The sequence below is a fragment of the Cervus elaphus genome, chromosome 27, assembly GCF_910594005.1.
Source record: "Cervus elaphus chromosome 27, mCerEla1.1, whole genome shotgun sequence".
Taxonomy (NCBI): Eukaryota; Metazoa; Chordata; class Mammalia; order Artiodactyla; family Cervidae; genus Cervus; species Cervus elaphus.
The window spans coordinates 47,126,974-47,150,762 of NC_057841.1; the positions used below are offsets into that span (position 1 = coordinate 47,126,974).

General features: G+C 45.1%; 1 protein-coding gene across 2 annotated transcripts in view; it reads left to right on the plus strand.

Moving 5' to 3' along the window:
• The first annotated feature begins 6,335 nt into the window (after positions 1-6,335).
• The window catches only part of SETBP1 (SET binding protein 1), a 399,712-nt gene continuing 382,258 nt past the window's right edge, over positions 6,336-23,789 (plus strand). Inside the window, exon 1 of one of the 2 annotated variants that reach the window (XM_043889282.1) lies at positions 6,336-7,108. The gene's annotated coding sequence lies outside the window, so the exon portion shown is untranslated. Of the gene's footprint in view, positions 7,109-7,632; positions 7,787-23,789 lie in introns of those variants that run through there. The other variant, XM_043889283.1, reaches the window with a different exon arrangement.

The following is a 23,789-nucleotide window of genomic DNA, read 5'->3' on the forward strand; positions in this document are numbered from 1 at the left end:
TATATGTATTTTTTCTGGCTCTTAGGCCACATAGAGACATGATTAACTTGCAGCTCCATACAGTATCTCTGGTGTGTAGCCTCGGGTGGGAGCAGTATTATTATGATTATTTTACCAGTTAGGCATAGGGATGTATAAAGCATAGATCAACAGTCTAGGAGGAGCAAGTCAGTTATTTGGTGATATCAGGGGAACATTTATTCTTGCCTAGATTTATTGACATTGCCTATGTAAGGCACAGCACTGTCCTCAAAACTTTTTCTTTGGTTGGAAAAACAGGACATAGGGGACAAAAGTATATGTGTAAAAGGATAGAAAGAAATGTGCATGTTAAATAGATATTGGATTGGTCCAAAAGTTTATTAGTGTTTTTCCATAAGGTGAGTCTAGTGACACTTATTTGTCTTTAACTTTATTCAAAGCAATTTTATTAGATTGTATTGTGACAACTCTCTTAGCTATTCAGTTGCTAGGTCATGTCAGACTCTTTGAGACCCAATGGACTGCAGCACACCTCCACTATCTCCCAGAGTTTGTGATGCTATCTAACAATCTCATCCTCTGCTGCCCTCTTCTCTTTTTGTCTTCAATCTTTCCCAGCATCAAGGTCTTTTCCAATGAATTTGCTCTTCGTATCAGGTAGACAAAGTACTGGAGTTTCAGCTTCAGCAACAGTCCCTCCAAAGAATATTCAGGGTTGATTTCCTTTAGGATTGACCGATTTGATCTCTTTGTAATCCAAAGGGATCTCCAGAGTCTTCTCCAGCACCACAACTCGAAAGCATCAATTCTTTGGAGCTCAGCTTTCTTTATGGTCCAAGTCTCACATCCATACACGACTACTGGAAAAACCATAGCTTTGACATCTCTGCTTTTTAATACACTGTTTAGGTTTATCATAGCTTTCCTTCTAATAAGCAACTGTCTTTTAATTTCATGGCTGCAGTCGCCATCTGCAGTGATTTTCGAGCCCCCAAAATGAAATCTGTTACTGCTTCCACCTTTTTCCCTTCTATTTGCCATAAAGTGATGGGACAGCATACCATGATCTTAGTTTTTTTACTGTTGAATTTTAAGCCAGCTTTTTCACTCTCCTCTTTCACCTTCATTAAGAGGCTCTTTAGTTCCTCTGCTATTAGAGTGGTATCACCTGAGTATCTGAGGTTGTTGATATTTCTCCTGGAAATCTTGATTCCAGCCTGGAATTTCGTGTGATGTACCCTTTATAGAAGTTAAATAACCGGGGTGACAATATACAGTCTTGTTGTACTCCTTTCCCAATTTTGAACCAGTCTGTTGTTTTGTGTAAGGTTCCAGTTGTTGCTTCTTTACCTGCATACAGGCTTCTCAGGAGACAGGTAAGGTGGTCTGGTATTCCTGTCTCTTTAAGAATTTTCCACAGTTTGTTGTGATCCACACAGTCAAAGGCTTAGAGTAGTCAATGGAGAAGGAGATGTTTTTTAGAACTCCTTGCTTTCTCCATGATCCAAAGAATGTTGACAATTTGATCTCTGGTTCCTCCGCCTGTTTGAAACCCAGCTTGTACATCTGGAAATTCTTGGTTCATGTACTGCTGAAGCCTAGCTTGAAGGATTTTGAGCATTACCTTGCTAGCAGGTGAAGTGAGTGTAACTGTACGGTAGTTTGAACATTCTTTGTCATTGTTCTTCTTTGGGATTGGAATGAAAATTGACCTTTTCCAATCCTGTGGCCACTGCTGTGTTTTCGAAATTTGCTGGAATATTGATTACAGCAGTTTAACAGCATCATCTTTTAGGATTAGAAATACCTCAGCTGTAATTCCATCACCTCCACTAGCTTTGTTCATAGTAATGCTTCCTAAGGCCCATTTGACTTCACACTTCACGGTGCCCAGCTCTAGGTGCGTGACAACACCATCATGGTTATCTGCATCTTTAATCCTTTCTTGTACAGTTCTTCCAGGTATTCTTGCCACCTCTTCCCAATCTCTTCTGCTTCTGTTTAGTCCTTACCATTTCTGTCCTATATTGTCATAGTAGCCTGCATTAAAAAAAAAAAATCAAAATTGGTAAACTTCTGGGCAGCACTGTTTTAATATTGAAAATGGAAGTAAAGAGTAAGATTTTTGGCATGTTATGCTGTATTACTTCAAGAAAGGTAAAAACACAACTGAAATGCAAAAAAAAAAAAAAAAGATTTGTGCAGTGTATGGGGAAGTTAATGTGACTGAGCAAACATGTCAAAAGTGGTTTGCAAAGTTTTGGGCTGGAGGTGTCTCACTTGGCAATGCTCCATGGTTGGGTAGACCCAACCATGAAGTTGATAGGGATCAAATAGAGACATTGAGAACAAATAATGTTATACCTCATGGGAGCTAGCTGACATACTCAAACTATCCAAATCAAGTGTTAAAAATCACTCATATCAACTTGCTTATGTTAAGTGCTTTGATGTTTGGTTTCCACACAAGTAAAGCCAAAAAAAAACCAACAAAAAACAGACACTTACTTATCATATTTCTGCATGCCACTCCCCGCTTACACATAAGGAAAATGCTCCATTTTTGAAACAAATTGTGACAAGCAAACAAAAACTGGATACTGTACAATAAGGTGGAATGGAAGAGCCTGTGGGGCCTGCAAATGAACCACCACCAGCCACAACAAAAACCAGTCTTCATCCAAAAAAGGTGATGTTGTGTATATGATGGGATTGGAAGGGAGTCTTCTATCATGAGCTCCTTCTGGAAAACCAAATGATGAATTCCAACAATTGTGCTCCAAATTCCGGCAACTGAAAGCAGCCCTCAATGAAAAGCATCTGGAATTAGTGAACAGAAAATGCATAATCTTCCATCACGATAACACAAGATCACGTTTCTTTGATGATCACACAAAAAATGTTACCGCTTGGCTGGGAAGTTTTGATTCATCTGTGGTATTCATCAGACATTGCACCTTTGGATTTCCACTTATTTCAGTCTTTATAGAATTCTTTTAATGGAAAAGATTTCAATTCCCTGGAAGACTATAAAAGGTACCTAGAATAGTTCTTTGCTCAAAAAGTTAAAAAGTTTTGGGAAGATAGAATTATGAAGTTGTCTGAAAAATGGCAGAAGATAGTGGAACAAAATGGTAAATATGTTGTTCAATAAAATTCTTTGTGAAAATGAAAAATGTCTTTAAGTGAAAGTAAAATGGAAGTTTCTCAGTCATATCCGATTCCTTGTGACCCTATGGACTGCAACCTGCCAGGCTCCTCTGTCTATGGGATTATCCAGGCAAGAACAGTGGTGTGGGTTGCCATTCCCTTCTCCAAGGGATTTTCCCAACCCAGAGATCGAGCCTGGGTCTCTTGAATTGCAGGCAGATTTTTTGCTATATGAGCCACCAGGGAAGCCACGTACTCCCTAACCCCTTAAAAATATCTTTATTGTTACTTAAAACCAAAGGAACTTTTTGGCCAACCCAACCCACACTAAACATGCAGCAATTGTCAAGAAGATATGATTTCTGACTTTACCCTCTATCATTTCTGCAACTGTGCTCTGTGTACTTTGTAAACATCCCTTTCTGATATTTACATACATTAGATGTAGTTAGAAGCTTGCATGTCAATCTCTCTTGGTTGTGAATGTTGAGTTTGAATCTCTTGTTGCTACTATCTTGTCTAATATAGTTCATGCTACATAATTATTTGCTGAGTGACAGCAAGATGCTGACTTTGGAGACTATGTAGGACTAAGACGTATATGTTGCGTGCATTCCCATCAGCTGCTCAGATTGTCTTTTTATTTTCTGAAGGATCCTGGGGCCCTCAGAATAGGTATCTTAAAATTGCATGGAACTAATTTTCAGATGAAATTCTTTGGCAGCTTCAGACTTTCAGTGTGTTAGGATCTGGTTCTTAGATAACCAGAAAGTGGCCTATTAGGAAAAGTAGATAAGAATTCCTGTCATATTTAGCTAGAATTTGAATACAGTTCCCACTCCATCAACGATCATATTGTTCAGGGGTGGGGCTTCACTTTTTTCCAGGAATATCTTATTATTGTATACAAAGTTATATGTTATATTATTAATATACATGATTATACACTAAAAATGTCAAATATGTAAAAATATATATGTAATGTATATTAGTGTATGTAGATACATATGTGTATATGTATGTGCACTTTATATATAGCTATATAAAATAAAGAGTGAGAAGACCACCCTTTCCTTCTCCTCTTCTCAGTTCTCACTCCTTGATCAAAAAATGGGCTACATTTAAGGAAGGGACACTGAATAAAAAGTCAAAGGACACACAGTCTATTTATGGCTCTGTCTTAATTTAATGACTGGGGGCAGTCCACCACATCTCTATCTCTGTTTCTTCAATGTTAAGATGATGGGTTTTGAATAGGTGATCTCTTGGGTAAACTTTTATTGCACTGTAATTCTGTAGACTTATTTATCATCTATTATACTGAATTTTTAATATGTAATGTGCTTCTCTGAGCCGCTGTTCAAAGAAACACAATGACACAGGATGGGAGACTTAATATGCTAAGGTTATAGAAGGGAAGGACTTGGGCAACAAACTTTAGTTCTGGCTCAGATGACACCAGCCAGTTATATGCTCATAGGCAAACCCTTCTGATTTCTGGAGCTCAGTTTTTCCATTTGGAAAGTGTAGGGAAAAAAAACCCACATGCTATCTTAGTCCTCTAGGGCCTTTGGGACAGGATTTCAGAAATCTAGGTACAGAAGGAATGAGACAAAAGTCATCTGATCACACAGAACCATTGTTTTGACAACATATTTTATGCCTTTATCTTTATTTCTATCATCAGTTCATATGCCCTGCTGATTTTTTTTTTTTTCCTAATTAAGTATTACCTTCCCACTAATAACAATACTCCGGTATATGGGTAACAGAAGACCTACTGAAACATTGCTCTAACAGAGTTTTTGCTGTGATGAGTAACAGAGGAAACGTTTCTGGCCAGTCAGAACGTTTCTCTGAAAAAAAGCACGTCGGTCAGAACACTTGGGTCAGAGGGCAGTGATCTATTCAGGATCGAACTGAAACGGATCCAGGGAAATGGGCCAGGACGGGAGTTGCTGGGTCCTCCCAGAATAGTCTCCGTTGCTGTACTTCACTGCATCCTTTCTGTAAAAAAGAGTGATGAGAGTGAGGAGGCTCTGTGACAGAATTCACACCAGCAGCCGACCCAGGTCGGCAGTGCCTGATGTAATTGGTCCCATCACATTGACATGTGATTGACATGTGATTGACATCACACTGGGGGGTCATTCCCAACCACCACCAAATCATTCCTCAATCCACAGTCCCAAAACTCTCAATATAAAACGTGGTAGGCAGGAGTCCTCTCAGAATGCCAGCTTTGAGTAAACTCCACCCCGCGTCTTTTGAGTTCAAACCACTGGCAAAACCTGTCTGAATCCCTATCTGTTCTATATTGTCCCATAACGCAGACACGCCCCTGAGGGAGTTACATTCCTCAGTTGCCCGGGGTTGCCACTGAGTGGCCTGAATAGGTCCACTTATGCAGCCCCGCATACAAACAGTCAAGGAGATTAAAATACCACATTTTGTATGAATTGAAGACATTCCTCCTCCTTTTCACCACCCTGAATAGAGAACCGCAAGCCAGCGTCGTCTCTCTGGTTGTCTTTCTCTCATCAGCGGTCCAATGTCTGTGAATACGAGAAAATGCACATATGCATCTGAATGCATACATGTCGCTTGACAAAAAATAATAATAACCCCCTGAAATGTAATTACCGGGTTAAAAAAAAAACGCACCCAGTTTTCAGAGCCTATCACATCTCGCGCCTCGGCCGCGCAGCTCCCCCGACACTGCTGCTGTTGTGTCAGACAGTGGCAGTGTTGAGCCCCGGAGCCGAGCCCGCGGCAGTCCCCGCGGCCGCCCAGTCTCCGCCGCGGACTCGGGCGCGCAGAGCCACTGGGCCGCGAGGGCGCCGGGGAGCGGGAGGGGCGCGACGGCGGCGAGGGGTCTCCGATCCGCCTCCACGAACTGTTTTCCTTCACCCCCGGCCCGAGCCCCACTCCCTCCCATGGATCGAAATCCACAGAAATTCACTGAGGGAGGGTGAAGGGAGGGAGGTCGCTCGCAGGTTCCTGGCTGTGCCTCCCCCGGGTTCAAGTCGGGGAAGCGGCCCCCCGGTCGGCGGGGCGAGCGGTGGTGTGGGGCGCCCGCACCCCTGCCGAGGCAGATCGCGGGGTGGCGGTCCCCGCTGGGCTCTGCCGCGAGGCCGCTGCGATCCTCCCCCTCCCCCGCCCGCGCCCTCCCCCTTCCTTTCACTAGGACTCCGGGACTCGAGAGAGGGCGCGGGAGGCAGCCACTCGGGCCCGACCCCACTCCAGCGCTCGCCGGGGACGCGGGCGGGTGGCGAGGGGACGCGGCGGGGGCGCGGGGCGGGCGCGGCCATGGAGCGGCGGCGGCGGCAGCACTAGCGACCGCGGGTAGACGAGCGGCCGGGCTGGGCCGCCCGGCGCCGCGGACCGAACTGCACAGCTCAGCAAAAGCGCCCTCGCCCTTCGCGCGCCGCCTCCTGCGAGCCCGAACCCGGCAACATTTTTTTTTTTTTTAAGGCTCCAATCCATCCTTTGAAGAAAAGGAAAAAAAAAATAGCATTGATTGGATAGACTGGGATATATATATATAATTTGGGAGGGGGGTTCCTGCTAAAATTAGCCGAGCCCGCGGCGCGCGGTGTGCGAGTGTGTGCGTGCGGGCGTGTGTGTGTGTGTGTGTGTGTGTGTGTGTGTGTGTGAATGTGATTACTCCAGGACTCCTCGGGCTCCGGAGACGCCATTTTCCCCCTTGATATCTCTCTCTGTAAATCGGTGGCGCGGCGGAGGCGGCCGCGCCGGGCGGGAAGCGCGGGGCCGGCCGGGGCGCCCGCGGCTCGCCTCCGCCTCCGCGCGCTCGGGGGCCCCGGCGCCCCCCGAGCGAGGGCGGCCCGCCCGCGGCTCGCCGTGTGACAGATGCTCATCGCCATGGAGTTGCCGCAGCAGCACCTTCGGGGGCTCGGGCGAGCGACGGGAGCCGGGATCTGAGCGAGCGCCGGGGCCAGCGGAGCCGGAGCCGTGGGTGAGCACGCGCAGCGACCTTGGCCCGGGAGCTCGGCGCCCAGCCTACCGCCGCGCCGCGGGCCCCCGCACGCCCGGGGCCAGGGGCGGTGTGTGTTCTCCGCGTGCAAAAGTTAACGCTGCCTCGCCGGGGCTTTGACTTTGCACCGGCGGGAACTGGGAGACCGGGCCGAAGGGGCGGGATGCCGGTCCCGGGGAGGCTGCGGAGGATGGGCGCGATTCCGGCCAGCCAGCCGTGGGCAAAGATGCTGGCTCATTTGAAGTGACTCGGTGGTGGCGGCGAGGGTGGCAGCGTCGGGCTGGAGGTCTGGGACCTTATTGAGTTTGGCCTAATCTGATCCCCCCCCCCCTCCGCCCCGGCCTTCCCCCTCCCCCCGCCTTTTGCACCCTCCCTCCCGCCCTCCCTCCGTCCGGCCGCCGACTGCTGGGGCTCGCGGGTTTGGCGTTGGTGGAGTGGACTCAAGAGGGGGAGGGGGTAGGGAAAGGAGTGGGAAGGCGGCAGGATATTTTTTTCCCTCTCTCTTTGTAACTTGCAGGTTAAGTGGAGCTAGAGAGCTACATTGTATCTAGTTGGATTTTGGGGGTGGGTGGGTAGGTGGGGGGGGGGGGGGGATGTATCAGAGTCTAACGTGTCGTTAATAGAAAGAAGAACAGGGAAGAAGTGGTCCAGCCGGCGAAGGTTGGTGTGTGCTTGTGTCGTGGTTCTGTGTTAGTCTTTTTCTTAAAATCTTAATCAATGGATCTGAGTCTCTCTCGTGCTCTCCGGTTTTGGGACTCTGAAAAGACAGGAATTCCCTTAAAAGCAGACGAATGCCCTTTTTGAAAGCACGCATTGTGTGTGTTTCTAGAGGAGCCGTGGGCTTGGGAATTAACGACAGGCTTTCCCGTTCGGTGGTTTCCAGTGGGAAATAACTCCTGAAAGGGAGCCCTTCAGTATCGATTTATTGTTTTTGTCTTTCAAACCATTATCCCTTTGACTACAATACTGTCCAAGAAGTTCCACAGAGACAAAGTCAGGTAAACTGGACCGGGCAGATCTTTAGCAAGATGGTGATAACGCTGATGCTGTTTTTGGTGTCTGTTTGTGATAGAAGCTTTGTTGGGTAATAGCAATTTCTGATCGGTAGAGCATGCTGGCTCTACAAAAATAAGTAACTACCGAAATGCTGTCTTCCAGTCCCCATCCCCGACAGGCTGCACACACCCCTCCTCCCACAACCCACACCAGTTACAATTCTGAAAGAGGATCCAACTGGAAATGTTTTCTTTGGAGATCGGAAAGTTGTGCAATTGGAAGTATGAGATGAGGCTAGAGGTACTGCTGGTGTGGGGAGGGGGTTCTTATTGCCCCTTGATGCGGCATTTCTTCTTTATGTGTGTGCCTATGTGGGTTCTGAAGGTGTATATATTGGTCTAAGAGGACTGTTGAGGGAAGGATTTCCGATTCATTTCCGCTTCAAATAAACTGTCCTGATAATCTCATGGTTGACATCTAATGCTAAAAGGCCAATTTGTATGTCTCTTTATCCCTGCAGAAGCTCTCCTCTGAAAGGGCAGTTTATTTTGGAATTCTACCACAGCTACTTTTTCTTTCAAGCCTCCCCATCCCCTCCACCACTATCCACACCTTTTTTAAAAGTTAGTTGGAGTCCATGGTCTTTATGGAAATACTAATACTACTTGTTTTCCTCTTACATTATTTTTTAAAATTCTGTTCCTTTTCATTCCTTTACTCTTCATCCTGTTTTTCCTTTCCTGTAGCTTTGTGCAAAATCTAACTTTTTAAAGTTGTTATTGCCAAAACTGTCTGGCAGTCTTGCCCCATCTCTTAACTATCCTGTAGTTTACACAGGTAGATCAGGTTGCCCTTCCCAGCCCATCTTTATCCTCAAAACATGTGTGTAGGTGTGCACATGCATGCTCATGTGTTTTGGAGGGGCAGGAGTGGGCTCAGAAAGAATGTGGAGAGGAGAGAGGAGAGGAGAGGAAGGGTGTTGTTCTATGTGGCCACATCTGCAACACTGGGGCCAGACCAGCAGCCCCGGAGAGAGTTACCCTCACACACCCCAGTTGGATGTTGTCTGGCTAGGATGGGGAGGTGGAGCCAACTGTCCAGGGGCGTGTGAGGGAGGAGAAAGTTTGTAGCACTTTAAAATGTAGCCAGTTTACAATCCTTGGTCACTCCTTCCCCTTTCTCCTGCTTTTTGTGACTTCTGCCATTCCAAGACTCCTGAAGGGAGACATGATCTCTTTTGCTCTCACTTGGAAGTCCCAGTGAAGCTGAAGATGCATTATTGTCCTCTGTACTTAATTACTTTGCCTGCTACCAAAGAAGGGCTTTAGGGCAGATCAGAAGAGTATGGCTAAACACAGAGATTTGCCAACTTCAGGGAATGTAGCCTGAGAAGACAGGAGACCAGGTATGCAGAAAGTGCTGCTTTGCACACCATCTCCCCTCCCCCATTAAGAAAATAAAAGTCTTAGTCTTGGGAAGTTGAATCGGTGTTAGAGCTGGTCTCTGGGAACTGCTAGCCACTATAGTAATCTGAGCGCGGGCAGAGGGGAGGAGGTGGTGAGTGAATGCTATCGGAAGCCAGAGGAGGAAAGCAGACTTGTTTCTGTTAGCAGGGAAAATAGATGTGTCACTGAAATAAACAAATTGGAAGTGGGGAATGGCTTGTAGTGAACACAAGGATGATTGACTGAGAGGCAGTGATATGGTTAGGAAGGGGCCAGTTGTAGCTTGGGAGATAGTATCAACTGCCTTATATGTTCACGAATGGGCTGGGCAAGTGAAGGGGTGTAATCTGACCTTTTGTATGTTAACATCAGAGCATCCCACAGGAAGGCATTGCTGGCAGACCCTGTTCTGCACTTCACACAGGGGAAGCCTAGGGGTATCCCGGTGTGACCCAAGGAGCCCCCTTTGGTGCCACAAGAACTTCTGGTCCTGTGTGTGCATTATTCATGGTAAGCTACTTTGTAAGTCACTTGACCTAAAAATGAGAGCTGAGGGCAAAGAGAAAACAGTACTTGGAATCTTTGTAGCAAATTTAGTTGAAAATGGTCAGTGGGAGGAGGCAGGAGTTTGTTGCTGAAGAAGAAATAAATAGGTAGGTACTTTCCCCTGGATTCCTGATTCCATTTCTGCTGTTATCTTGACTTTCAGTTCCATTAGGAGCAGAATCAATACTTCACTGGCACAAAAAATGTACCTCTAGGAGCGTAGAGTTCTTTTAACCTGGTCATTATTTTTAGTTGTACTTTAGTCTCTGCTCTGAAGTGTCTATATGATATGCACAAGGAGGAAGAGGAGAGGTTGGCTGTTTGGATGGGACATCCTTTCTGGAGTTTGTAGAGACACTGAAACTCAGCTACTCAGAATGCCAGTTTTTCCCTTGGAGACTTGAAGTTTTAATTGAAACCAGATAGCTATTGAGAGTGGACCTGGCCAATGAAATCTTGTTTTCTTCACTGCTCAGGAATGGAAAATAAATAATTTTTGCTGATGGCATTTCAAGTTGCTTCAGTTTTGTTCCTGCCAGGAGAATGGGATAAATTATTATTAACACATTAACATTCTCAGAAGTTGCAGTGCCTTAAAAAAATGAGATAATGTTACTGAGTTTGCTCAGGGACCCACTGTGTGGGATCTGTCTCTTCAGGATGGGGGAGTGGGGAGCAGAGACAGGAGGCTGCTCTTGTCCTGAAGGGGTAGCTCTGCCCTGAGAAAAGGAAGCTCATAGAGTCCTGGCCACATATTGCTGTGCTTGGTCCTTGGGTTCTGTGAAGAAGGGAACAAAACAGTCCAGTTCCATTGCTATCCTATGATCTTATGGTATACTATGAAACCTGGTGAGGTTCCCAAAATGTTTTGGGTCAGGATTAAATAAGGAGCTGGCTCAGTGGGTAAAGAATCTCCCTGAAGTACAGGAGACACAGGAGACGTAGGTTTGATCCCTGGGTCAGAAGGATCCCCTGGAGGAGGAAATGGCAACCCACTCCAGTATTCTTGCTTGGCAAATCCCATAGACAGAGGAGCCTGGTGGGCTGCAGTCCATGGGGTCGCAAAGAGTCAGACACAACTGCTCATGCATGCATGTACATAAATAAGGAGCAAAGCCATCAGATCTAGCCATAGGTTTGAACTTCATTTAGAATTGTTTTTAAAGGAAACCCTGGTGTTTCACAAACTCTTCATGAAACTGCAGACACTTTTGGGCAGCCAAATGCTTGATAAGTGCAGAAAAGTAAACACCAAGATGCCCACAGAATGTACTACTTCATGAATTCAGGGGAAAGATGCCAACTTACATTCTTGTTTGGCTCTAAGCATTTATGTCCATTTTCGCTTAGCTTACTGCTAGATTCTTATGCCCTCTTGGACACACTAGGTTGGGACAATATCAAGTTTTGGGGGAAACTGGTGATCTTAGATGGCTGAGTCCAATTTAGTGGCCCTTACATTTCACATCTGGAATTTTCAGAATCGGGTCAGAGCAGCTTCCCTTTCAGAGTTGGTTTCCTTACCCCCTTAGCGGGTACCCTCTAAGATTGAGGAAAGATTTTTTTTTAATGGCCTTTGGTGTAAAAACCTGCAGTTGACTTTCTGTCCAGTTCAGAGCAAATAATGCCAGGATCAGATGGAGAATGTGAGCAGCCCTGAAGTCCACAGGATCTCTTGGGAGGAAGCAGATACCCCTCCCTGGGAGCTGATGACGGGTTGTCATCAGCAGATCCATGAGAAATAAATTATAGGCAAGGCCAGCTGAGCTGACCCCCAGGCAGGTAGAGGCTTCTACCTTTCCAAGTGCTAGGAAGGGACAAGTGATGAATGGTGAGCCGATAAGAGTTTTAGAACTTTGCCACTTTGGAAAAATGTTTCTCTGACCCAATATACCTTTTTGCATCAAAACAAACTTTTTTATATCCATGGCACTTTTCTTTTCAAAAATATCTTTATATCACATTTGCCCCTTGATTTTCTAAGGCAGGAAGCTAGGTAAGCCTTTTATCCCCTTGCAGAAGATGAGACCATTGATGTGCTGGCTTGCTGAATGACACAAGTTGGTGGCCCACATGGGACCAGATGGCTCTGATAAAGTGTGAAGAAGAGCATCACACCTGAAGTGCCAAGATCTGCCTTGGATCTTGTCCCTATTATTTCCCAGCTAAATGTCCCTGGAAAGTTATTTAACCTCTTCGAGCCTCAGTAAACTAATCAGTAAAATAAGGATAAAAGATGCTTACCCTGCCTACTTCACAGGGGTTCTGAGGATTAAATAATACCAGCTAATTTCTATAATTGAACTCTGAGAGGATTTCCACGCTGCCTCCTGGAAACTGGTGTCTGGGATTGTTGTCACCATTGCTTGGAGATTAATAGCTTCTTGGTATGCCTAGAAATGCCTGTAGGGGCCCCTTGTGTTCTAAGACAGTCAGGGAATAGTTGTTTTGTGCTCCTGAGTTGACCAAAGGAAAAAGAAAATGTGTATAGTATATGTAGTTCAGATCGGTTGAATTCTTGGATACCTACTTTGCATATATATCTGAGATCAAGAGTCTCAGATAGTATTGAATTTGGACTCAAGGATGTATTAGTGCTCAGGAAATGCTCTTCAAGTTAAGAAGGAGAAGGAAAAAAGACAAAAGACATGGAGACCCACAGAGAGGACAGGTAATGAGTGGTGAGTGTGTGTGTGTGGGGGGCGGTTTCCATCAGGGAGCCACAGTGGCTGAGAAATGACAGTCAAGACAGAATTTGTATCCTCTCTAAAGAACAGAACTGATAGCAAGATTGCATCTGTCCCAGCAAACCCAGAAAGTTCTCTCGAATCAGGGACGATCTTCATAGACTCTTCTGCATTGCTCCTCTTTCTCTTTCCCATGATTCCTGGCTCGCCCTGTCCAGCAGCCTGTACCAGGCATGTTGCAGCACTCACCGGTGAACCCCGTTTTAAGCAGCACACATAGGCCTCTGTTCCCTTTAGACTGATTTCCTTGTTGGCCCTGAGCACTTGTACACTTGTCCCCCTCCACACTTCTGCTCCTTCTGTGTCACCGCCTCCTCTCTGAAAGTGTCCCAGTTGGTCCCTTTTAGCCAGAGTGTCTACCTCTTACGACACCTGATCAGCTCTCAGCTCTTCACCGCCTTTTCCAGAACATGTCAGGACTAAAGCACTTGCCGGGCATCTGCTTTGCTCTTTGTTGTCACTCACCTCTCCAGGCTGTGGATCCTTGAAGGATGAGGCCAAGGTTGCCCCCACAAAGTCCTACTTATGAATGATTTCTGAGAATGAATGAATCACAGAATTCATGCAGCAATAGAATATTAAAAGTGAATGTTGTTTAAGATACATGAAAGCTCTGCACAGTGAAGCAACACAATGAGGATCTCTTAGACAAAGTGAATAATAAGCACTTATGTCAATGACTTTTTATATTTTTGGCTATCTTTCAGGGGCAATCACCCACTCTCAGTTTCTCCCTCAAAGCCTGAGAGTTAATGATGCTTTACTGCATGTACATCGTATCAGTCAGTGATTCACTTATTCATCCAATCATCAAAATATTTATTAAGTACCTACCAGAGCCTGCTTGCCACTCTAGCACACATAGCTCTTGACTTTCTCTGAAAATTCCAATTGCATTTTTTGTCCACCACACTCATTTTGGCACTTAACCATGCAATCTTCTTTGTTACTTAAGTCCAAGTGCTTCTCACTCCTTGGTGACTGAGGGTGCCTGGCTGCAGTGGAAGAGAAGGCTGAGCAGAGAAATGCACTCAGAGGGGAAAGTTCCGGGCATGGGCTCCTGCAAGACTGGTGGCAGGCTGGACTGGCCCCCGTTGAGCACATGGTGTAGGACAATCCTTTTTGCTCCTTGGCTTGAGCCACGGTAAAGAGAAAGAGTTTGGATTATTGTGGAGGAGGGGCCCCTTCTGAAGTTCTGTGACTCTATAGGCAGAAGTGTCCCAGGAATTTTAAAGGTTTCTTAAAGCTCAGAATTCCTCAACCCCATTTAATGGCGCCCCAACCAACTCTCCACATTACTCCCACTAAGGACTCATGAACTTTGCTAAGTGTTTGCTGTGGGTGAGAATTACAGAAGGAGACGTGGGACAAGAAGAAACTCAAAGAGCCAGACTTGGGGACACGGAAAGAAGAGGAGGGGATGATTAGTTAAATGTAAAGAAATACGATAGTGAATAATATGGAAGGAAGAAAAGGATTGATCTGGTACATCTTTTGAAAACTGGCCCTTGTTGATAAAGTGACCAAACTGAGACAAGGGAAATGGCTTGTCTCAGACAAAACAGACAAAGATGGCTTCTGGAAAATCTGTGCTGTATTCCCTTTCTGGACTTTGCTTACTACTTCCTGTGCCCAGTAGGCGTTTGGAATCTCTGCTGTGGTTGCTTTTGGACCTCATGAATCTAGGTAGCTAGGCATTGTTTTCTGGTGTAGATTCTGTTAGGGATAAAGGCTAGGGCTCTGCCTGTGCTCCTGGGATGTCTGTTCAGTCTTCACATCAGAGTCTGCCCTTTCATGGCCTGTGTTCAATAACAGTGAGTGAATTGGTTTGCATGCATTTTGAGATGAGAGGGAGTGACCTGCAGTTTGTCCAAAGCCAGAGGCCCCTGAGGTTAGGGTTGGGGTGGAAACAGGAAAGTTGGGTTTTGACCTGAGTTCAGCAGTCTTCCTGAGTCACCTAGAAGCACACTGTTTGAGTATTTAGGACAAGCAAGGCTCTACAAGCTACTGAGATGCTTCAGTTACTTTTACTCTAGGACTTGGGATATGAAAAAAAAAAAAAAAAGGCAAGCAACTCGATTAGTCTAATTAGGTAAAAAGAAATGTCTTCATTATTCCTTTTATTTGTCAAAGATTGAGAGTTCTGTCAGTGGAAAGACTGGGCTTGGGGGTTTCAGCTTGGACCTGGAAAGATACAGATGCTGGAGATGCTAAATTTGATGAATCCAATGTTGTAGCCTGAGAACTCCCATTAGAGGCAATTGGGGCACAGTTGTGCTTGTAGCAAAATAATAAACTCTGGGTGGCAAGTCCCTTGCAGTTGTTGGGTGGTATGTCTATGACCTATTGTTATTTGAGCAATGAGAGCTTTGACTTTTTTTTTTAAAGTATTGATTCATAATGGTGACTAAAAAGGATGATTTGATGTGAAAGCCCTGTGGGCCTTCTCTCTGCTCATTATTTTGTACTCTGGAGCTCAATTACAGTTGGTTTTTGGATCCACAAATGTTTGTTAAGGTCTCAGCATTGTAGTTTGTGCCATTGTTCTTGGCAATGTTGGGTGAGAAAGGTCTGGTATGAGATGGGGCTTTTGCCCTTGACGAATGGACAGTATATCTCAAGAGACAGGCTTAGCTCAAATGGAAAGCATCAGTCTGCAGCCAAAGTGGGAGCATGATCTAAGTGGAATTAGCTATTTGGGTGATCAGGGATAAAGTACAGTCGGAGAAGGCTTCAAGAAGGTTGTGGTTTTAGGTTTGATGGTAGAACTGGAACCAGGGGACATTCTTGATGTCACAGTTAGCTTTGGCACAAGAGCAGAGATGGGACAGAGTTTGAATGTGAATTTGAAATTGCCACCAGGAAACAGATGCTAATTATGATCATATACTGCATCTGACAGGAACAAGGAGGCCCTGATGCTGAAGGTCCAGCTGGCTGATATTGAGCCACAGGTCACGACAGCAGGCATCTTGCTGGTCTGAAGTCTCCTGACAGCAGCGGGAAGAATGATACCCAGGGGCCACTAAACTGGGCCTCATTTACATTTAAACAGGAGTATCATAGACTCTGATGGGTGCTGTGGGGACCCCAAGAGATGGAGAGGAAGTTGTTTCTGTTCTCAATCTAATGGAAGACTCCATAAGAACTCATAAAAACCAGTGGAGGAGTAGAAGCAGGAGATGGTCCTCTAGGGTTCTGTGGAGTGTCAGTCAGCAGAACAGATAGGATGGGGTCCTGTGGGGAACAGGTCAAGGCTGTGTCTCCCATGCTGAGATGGGAGCCTTGACTGGAGTTTTCAGTATGTGAGGCGTGTAGGTGTGAGGAGCAGAGGTATGTGCCAGTTGGAGGAATTCCACACATGCCACACACGAGAAGATCCTGACATCTGACTGTCCTGCCCACTACTAGTCCTGTTAGCCACCAACTCTTCAGTGTGGAGTTCAAAAGAGGCATCTTTAGTACAAAAAACTATGTATAAACATTCAGAATGGAATCAGCCACTTGGAGCAACAAAAAAGCTCTGTGACATGGGTGCTCATTTCCAGAAGTTTAAAATGTAATTGGAGATAGACACGTTCAAATTTCAGTAACAATGCAATATTTAACTGTCAGTTCAGAGTAGCTGAAGGAGAAATATCAAAAAGGACAGGAAACGGAGCCGGTATTTGTTTACTCTCTGGTATGCCTAGCATGTCCTTTGTGGCAGAAGTGCAAACCTTCTAAGTGTCAGATTACACTTTACATTCAAATGACAATGAACAAAGCAGTTGCGAATCAGATGGTTTAGAAGTCAAGGAATTTGAATTAAGACTGAATAAGTAGTGTGGTCAAAATTAAGGTGCCTTGAAAGAAAAACTAGGGAAGTTATTATCTGTTCAATTATTCAGTTTAGCTGCGTTGCCCTCAGGTAACTCTACCATTTTCATCTCCAGTTTATATGTAATGGTGTGGTGGAGGATCAGAGTTTAAGTGACTACTAACAAACACTGGATAGTTAAAGACTTGGGGGTATTATGGTTCAATGGAAAGCAAATGACAGTTGGGGTCAGACAGAACTACCTATGTGATTTCAACAAATATCTCTACTTCCATTTTCTTATCTGTAAAATGGGTAAATCTCAGGTTTGAATCAAAGAATAAACTTAACACATATTATATACTATTTCCTTGTTCAAAGTTAGGATCATTTTCTTTACTGTGTGCGTGTCTTCTTTAATACACTTAAACAAAAGATATTATGATCACAGTTACTTCTTACAGGTGAACCCTACATACTTAACCTATTTCGGTGCTATTCTGTGTATGTTATTTTTTTCTTTTCCTTGTAGAAGTTGGTGAAGAGATTAGGAGGCTGATGAGAAAACTGATGCCCAGAGAATTTAAGTGATGTGGCAAGTCAGATGGCAGATTGGTTTTAGAGCTCATATGTGTAAAAGTGGGCTTCCCTTGTGGCTCAGCTGGTAAAGAATCCGCCTGCAGTGCGGGAGACCTGGGTTCGATCCGTGAGTTGGGAAGATCCCCTGGAGAAGGGAGAGGCTACCCACTCCAGTATTCTGGCCTGGAGAATTCCATGGACAGTATGGTCCATGGGATGGCAAAGAGTCGGACACGACTGGGCAACTTTCACTCATGTATAAAAGTAGCTAAGAGCGTTTGGCCAAAAGCTGGCATCACTTTGTCTTAGAGACATCATGATCTAAAAGTAAAAGCACAGACTTTGGAATCATATAAGCCTGAAGATTGTGGATCTGGCACAGGCAGTGTGTGCAGAGCAAATTATTTGCCTCTCTGGACATTTGTATTTACATTTCCACATCTTTAGTATGAGGGTGTGTCTTTTGCATCACAGGACTGTTGTCTAGATTAAATAGATAATGCCTGTAGAGACCATTTATTATGCTCAACCCCTTCTCTCACTATGAGTGTGTGCTTTTCTTGACTGCATGGAGAAATGCAGAGAACAGGTAGTTCACCTAAACCAGAGCTCCACCTCTAAACTGGAGGATTGGCCCAGGCAATGCTGTTGAGACCTTCCCCTGGGGTCCAACACCCAAGGCTTCTACCATTGCGTCGTGTTATTGGTTCCCAGAGGAGGCACTATTTTTGCAGTTGGAACTGGAGCTGTTGATTAACAGTATGCGTTTGGCCTCAGGCCTCGGAAGTTTGATTCTGCCTCTCCCTGTCATTGGGATCCCTGAGCACAGAGACCAATTCTCAGTTTTGTGTTAGGCTCAACCAGCAAAGGTCCGTCTAGTCAAGGCTATGCTTTTTCCAGTGGTCATGTATGGATGTGAGAGTTGGACTATAAAGAAAGCTGAGCGCCGAAGAATTGATGCTTTTGAACTGCGGTGTTGGAGAAGACTCTTGAGAGTCCTTTGGATGGCAAGGAGAACAAACCAGTCCATCCTAAAGGAGATCAGTCCTGAGTGTTCATTGGAAGGACTGATGCTGATGCTGAAACTCCAATACTTTGGCCACCTGATGCGAAGAGCTGACTCATAGGAAAAGACCCTGATGCTGGGAAAGATTGAAGGCAGGAGGAGAAGGGGACGACAGAGGATGAGATGGTTGGATGGCATCACTGACTCAATGGACATGAGTTTGGGTAAACTCCGGGAGTTGGTGATGGACAGGGAGGCCTGGCATGCTGCAGTCCATGGGGTTGCAAAGAGTCAGACACGACTGAGCGACTGAACTGAACTGAACTGCCAAGCAGAGCTGCAGAGCCAGTAAAACCTATGAAGAGGTGTGGGGTACCAGCTCTGTCTTTGAAAGGCTTTTGGTTGTCAAGTTGAGGAGAGAAGCCTCAGCACCTAAGAAGGTTAGAGGTGAAGGGCCAACAGAGTTCACCTCATCACCTCCCCATTCTACAGATGTGGATGAGGAGACCCTGGGAGAAAAAAGAACTTGCCTAAGTCCTCCTAGCTCCAAATGGCAGAGTGGGGAGTTGAATCTGGAATTCGTGGTTGCATTAAGTCTTATTTCCTCCACAGGACAAACTAGGTACAAGAAGAAAGCAATAGTCAAACAACTTCAAAACACTCAAGTTAGTGGATACAAATTAAACTACTTGTATGTGCTTCCCATTGTAAAGGAAGGCAGAGGAGGTTGGTCTCCAACTCCCAAACCTCAGGCTCTACTTGGAATCAGGGAGGAGAAGGCAGCATTTGGCCTAATGCCAGTGTGGGTGACACAGACTGTGGGAGTAAATAAAATTTACTTAAAGTTTTGAATACCCACTAAGGTGATCCGAACATGATCTCCATAAATATCTTATTTTTATCTTCAATTACTTCTTCAAACAACCCTTGAGGTAGGATTATTACCAAGTTTCCATATGAAACAAACAGTTTAAGTATAATTCTTGAGAACACAATTACTCACTGGAAAAGAGAGGTTAAGTAATCTAAACCCATGACCTCAAATCAGTGCTACTTCCATTCCTCTTTTCAAGAGGAGACATGGTTTGGACACTTGCTGTGGGACACTTACTGAGAGTGTTCACTATTCTCTGGTATATGGTAGAGACCCACTTAAAACCCAGCCCCTTCCTTATGGAGTCCTTGATCTGGTGGGAGAGATAAATAAGGGAACATTGCAATACAGTTTGCCAAATGCTTCGATAGCAGAATGCCCAGGAAAGTGAGAGTAAGACCTTCTGTGAGTGTGACTGTGTATATGTGTGGGTACATTTGTACACACAGAGAAAAGTAGGAGAAAAGGAAGGCCCAAGTAGTCTTTATGAAGGAGTTGACACTTGACCCAATTATTGAAGAATGGCTTAGAGATAACCAGCTGGTGAAAGAAGAAAGGACAGGCCAGCCAGAAGAATTAGGGAATTACATGAAGTTATGCAAATCAACGGGATTTGGAGGAAGCTACACCTGGGGACATGCTGCTCTGCAATGTGGTGGATGGAGTACTCAGACAATGCTGCTTGGAGGAGGGGATCTGTGATCAGGAATGTACCATATAGGTGTGTGTGCATCCATGCTAAGTCACTTCAGTTGTGTCCAACTCTTTGTGACCCTGTGGACTGTAGCCCACCAGGCTTCTCTGTCTGTGGGATTCTCCAGGCAAGAATACTGGAGTAGGTTGCCATGCTTCCCTCCAGGGGATCTTTCTGATCCAGGGATCGAATCTGTGTCTCCTCTGGCTTCTGTGTTGCAGGCAGATTCTTGACCACTGAGCCACCAGGGAAGTCCATGTAACATAATAAAGTCACTGAGTCTGATCTTCATTCTCTGCTGGAGACCACTGCTATGTTTGCAGGGTCAGAGAGCTGTCTGCAGAGCTGCCTTTGCCCTCAGTGACTGAGAGCTGGCAAGGTTTGGATTGTTCCCTAGTGGCTCAGGGAAGGCCAAGGCAGGAGGTGTCGGTTCAATCCCTGGGTTGGGAAGGTCTCCTGGAGAAGAATATGGCAGCTGACTCCAGTATTTTTGCCTGGGAAATCCCATGGGCAGAGGAGCCTGGTGGACTGTAGTCCATGGGGTCAGAGAAGTGCCAGACATGGCTTGGTGACTAAACAACAACGACATGGGTTGGATTGCTTGATCACTTTATCGGCGTTTATGGAGCTTTTACTCTGTGTGCCTCTGTAGCAGGTAGACTTTCAGACCAGGGCCTGAATAATGAAAAGGCATTAACTCAAGGGGGGCAAAAGTGGATCCCAGACACATGTAAAGGCCCTTAAGAGGAAAAGGCCACTTCTGACTCTCCACCTAAATACCTTGGAAGACGCATAGAAAGATGAACGCTCAACCACTCCAATGCAGAAGTCAGACAGATGATCCATCTCTTGCTGGAATTTGAGATAGGATTCTTATATATAGCTGATGAGCCTCAATTGAAAATACTGTTGCTTCCCTATCTGAAGCCACAGAGGCTCACACTCCATCCTTTTACACAGTTTTGTCCCTTTGCAATCAGAAACTTACAATTTCTGTCAACAAGAAAACTAGGCCATCATCAGATCTTCTGCATGGACAACTTTAATAAAACGACCAAAGACTGTCTTTTCCCTAACATCATTATACATATTCTCAAAGTCTACAGCTTTCAGAGAACATAGGCAAGACTGGAGGAGGGAGGTTTGGGAGGAGGTTTTGACTTCTGGGCAGAGACATTTCCTCAAGGAAAGTTCTGAGGAAGACATAAAGAGTCTCTGCGACAGTGCACATTGTGCATTTCGGCTACTTGGAGTTGTAAAGAAACTGACAGAAGAATCTGCAAAACGGTAGTATGGAGATGTTTTCTATCACTGGTATAAATGCTTAACACTTCGTTCTCCAGATTTTTTTTTTTAAGCCCTGATTTGTTACGTTTGCTGTTCTTGTGGTATAAATACTCCCACCCCAGCTGATTTTCAAGCTATCAACTTGACACTATTGAAAGTGGAGTTGGGAAGAACTCACATGGATGGGCTCTAATGAGCCCCAGCACACCGCTGTTAATGTTTGCGAGGATCTGAGGTGACCAGATCACTGATAACAGCCATAGCTCTGAGAGGAGGACTTGACTGACTTCAAGCTGAATAGAAGGTGGAGTCAAAAGCTGTCTAGTACTTTCTTTGTAGGCCAAGGCTTCCTTGCATGGCTTTTTCCTCATTAGAGCGTGACTAAAGAGAGAGAATAAAACACAAGACGTTAGGGGTGAAACACTCAGACCAAGGGCTTCCCAGGTAGGTCAGTGGTAAAGAATCTGCCTGTCAATGAAGGAGATGCAGGTTCGATTCCTGGCTTGGGAAGATCCCCTGAAGGAGGAAATGGCAACCCACTGTGGTATTCTTGTCTGAAAAATTCCATGGACAGAGGTGCCTGGAGGGCCACGGTCCATGTGGTCAGAGAGTTGGATATGATTGAGTGCCTGAACGCTGGCACTAGCACTCAGAACAAGGAAGAAGGAATGGTATTATGATATTATTTACAACAGTAGTTAAATAAGAATTTTAGATTGCTACTAGACATCTGCAACAGGAAGAATCATGACCACCAACCCCCCCTCCGCCCCAGGTGGAAATGGAGCATAAAGTAACAAAGAGAGAGCGTTATGAGATGAAAAAGCATCAGAATTTAGCAGAAAGAAGGATGAATAGAGTAAGAAAGATTGCAGGGATGCAACATGTGCAATTGCAAAATTAGACATCCACAGTGAGGTCGATAAAGGCAAAGGGGGCATGAGAGACAAAATTAAATTGGTGTTATGGACCTTAGATTAGGGAAGGCTCTTGCATGATGCAAAATAAAGAAATGAAAACAGTGAGAGAGAAAATCAGAGAAATGGAGAACAGAGATTGGAGTTCTAAACTGAGGTGAAAGAAAAAGACAAAACCACTGAATAGAAGAAATAGCTAAAGGAATACATTGAAGAGAATGATTCTGAATTAGAAACAACCTGCACTTCAGATCGAAAATTCTCACTCTGTTCCAGGAAAAATAAGTAAGATCCACATTCCTCGTTTTGTCATTCATAAAATTGTATTATAATAAAAAAAATTCCAGTTAGAAAAGCATAAAACACATTGTCTACAAAGGAAACAAAACCAGACTGGCTTTCATTTTCTCTTCTTTTACTTCAAGCACTAGAAGACATTCTACAGAGTTTTGAGGGGAAAAAGTTCTGATCTGAGGATTATATGGGCAATGTAAAGATCAAAGATGTGTCCAACTTTATGGAATTTGCATAACAAGGAGCTGAGGTAGGGTTGAGGATGAGGAGTTCTGGGGGAGTTTGAGAAAGGTCAGAGATGAGGCAGCAGACCCTTCAGATATTTGTCATTGTTTGCCTTTAGGACCTTATGAGTTGTATGTGTTATCTAAAAAACTTATAAGAAGCATGTAGTTCCATTAGAAAAAAAGAAAAAACTGTAATGAGGAAGATCAGGAAGTCATCTTTTCCCCCATTTTAATGATGAGACAGTGAGGCTGAAAGAGTCTTATGAGAGCTCCTAGGTGTCAGAACTAGGTCCAGAGTCCACATCTTTTGGCTCCTGTTATGTAAGCGAAGGGCTGTATCAGTTCTACCAGACTGACACTTTGGAAAGCACTGGTCAGGGTGATGATGGTCTGAATATGCCCTGGAAGCAAAGCAGATGGGAGAGGTAGATAATCCTGGGAAGCCCAGCATGAGGAGATTTGTTAATTTATTAATTTAGTCAACCAACATTTCTCAAGTGCCCATTATTCACTGGACACTGTTCTAGGTGTTGGGATTGCATAGATGAGTAAAATGCCACAGATGAATAGTGAGGGAGAATCCCCTTTAAATACAGAGTAGTAGTGCCCTTTGGTAAAGTCAGTTGGTAGGGGTAAGCACATAGACCAGGCAACGCCGAAGCCCATTAGAACTTCCTAGAGGGCTTGGTACCAGCCAGAGAGCTGGGCCTATCCCTGCAGCCATAGGTGGGGCTTGAGAACTGGCATTTCCACCAAGTTCCGGGATTACTAAGAGTTCCCTCAAGGCCGCAGGTGGAGAATGTGTTCTAGACTAGGAAAAATTCTTCCATTTTACAGATCATGGAGAAGAGAGGATGAACTTCCTCCCTGGGACTCATCTGGGTCATGAAACACATAGAGCCAAGCAAGATTCCCCTTGGCCCTCAGATGAATAATTCTGTAGGCTCACAGTACCCACTTTGGAGTGTCTCATAGGTCTATAACTGTGCTAGGTGTAATTACACAGTCTAGAGTATGGAAGAGACCTTGGTCTTGTTGCATTCATTGCTAAGTACGGAGTAAGGGACTCAGATTGACTTGTCTAGCACCTCACTGTTGAGGAAAGGCAGGCCCAGTCTCTGGATTGCTTTCTCAGTGTTTTTTCCCCAGCACATCCCTCCCTTCACCCCTCTATTCCCCTGGGACCTGCTGAGTGGTCATTTCCTAAGCGCGTGTTATTGCACCTGTAGGGCTTCTCTCACCTCCGGTCCTG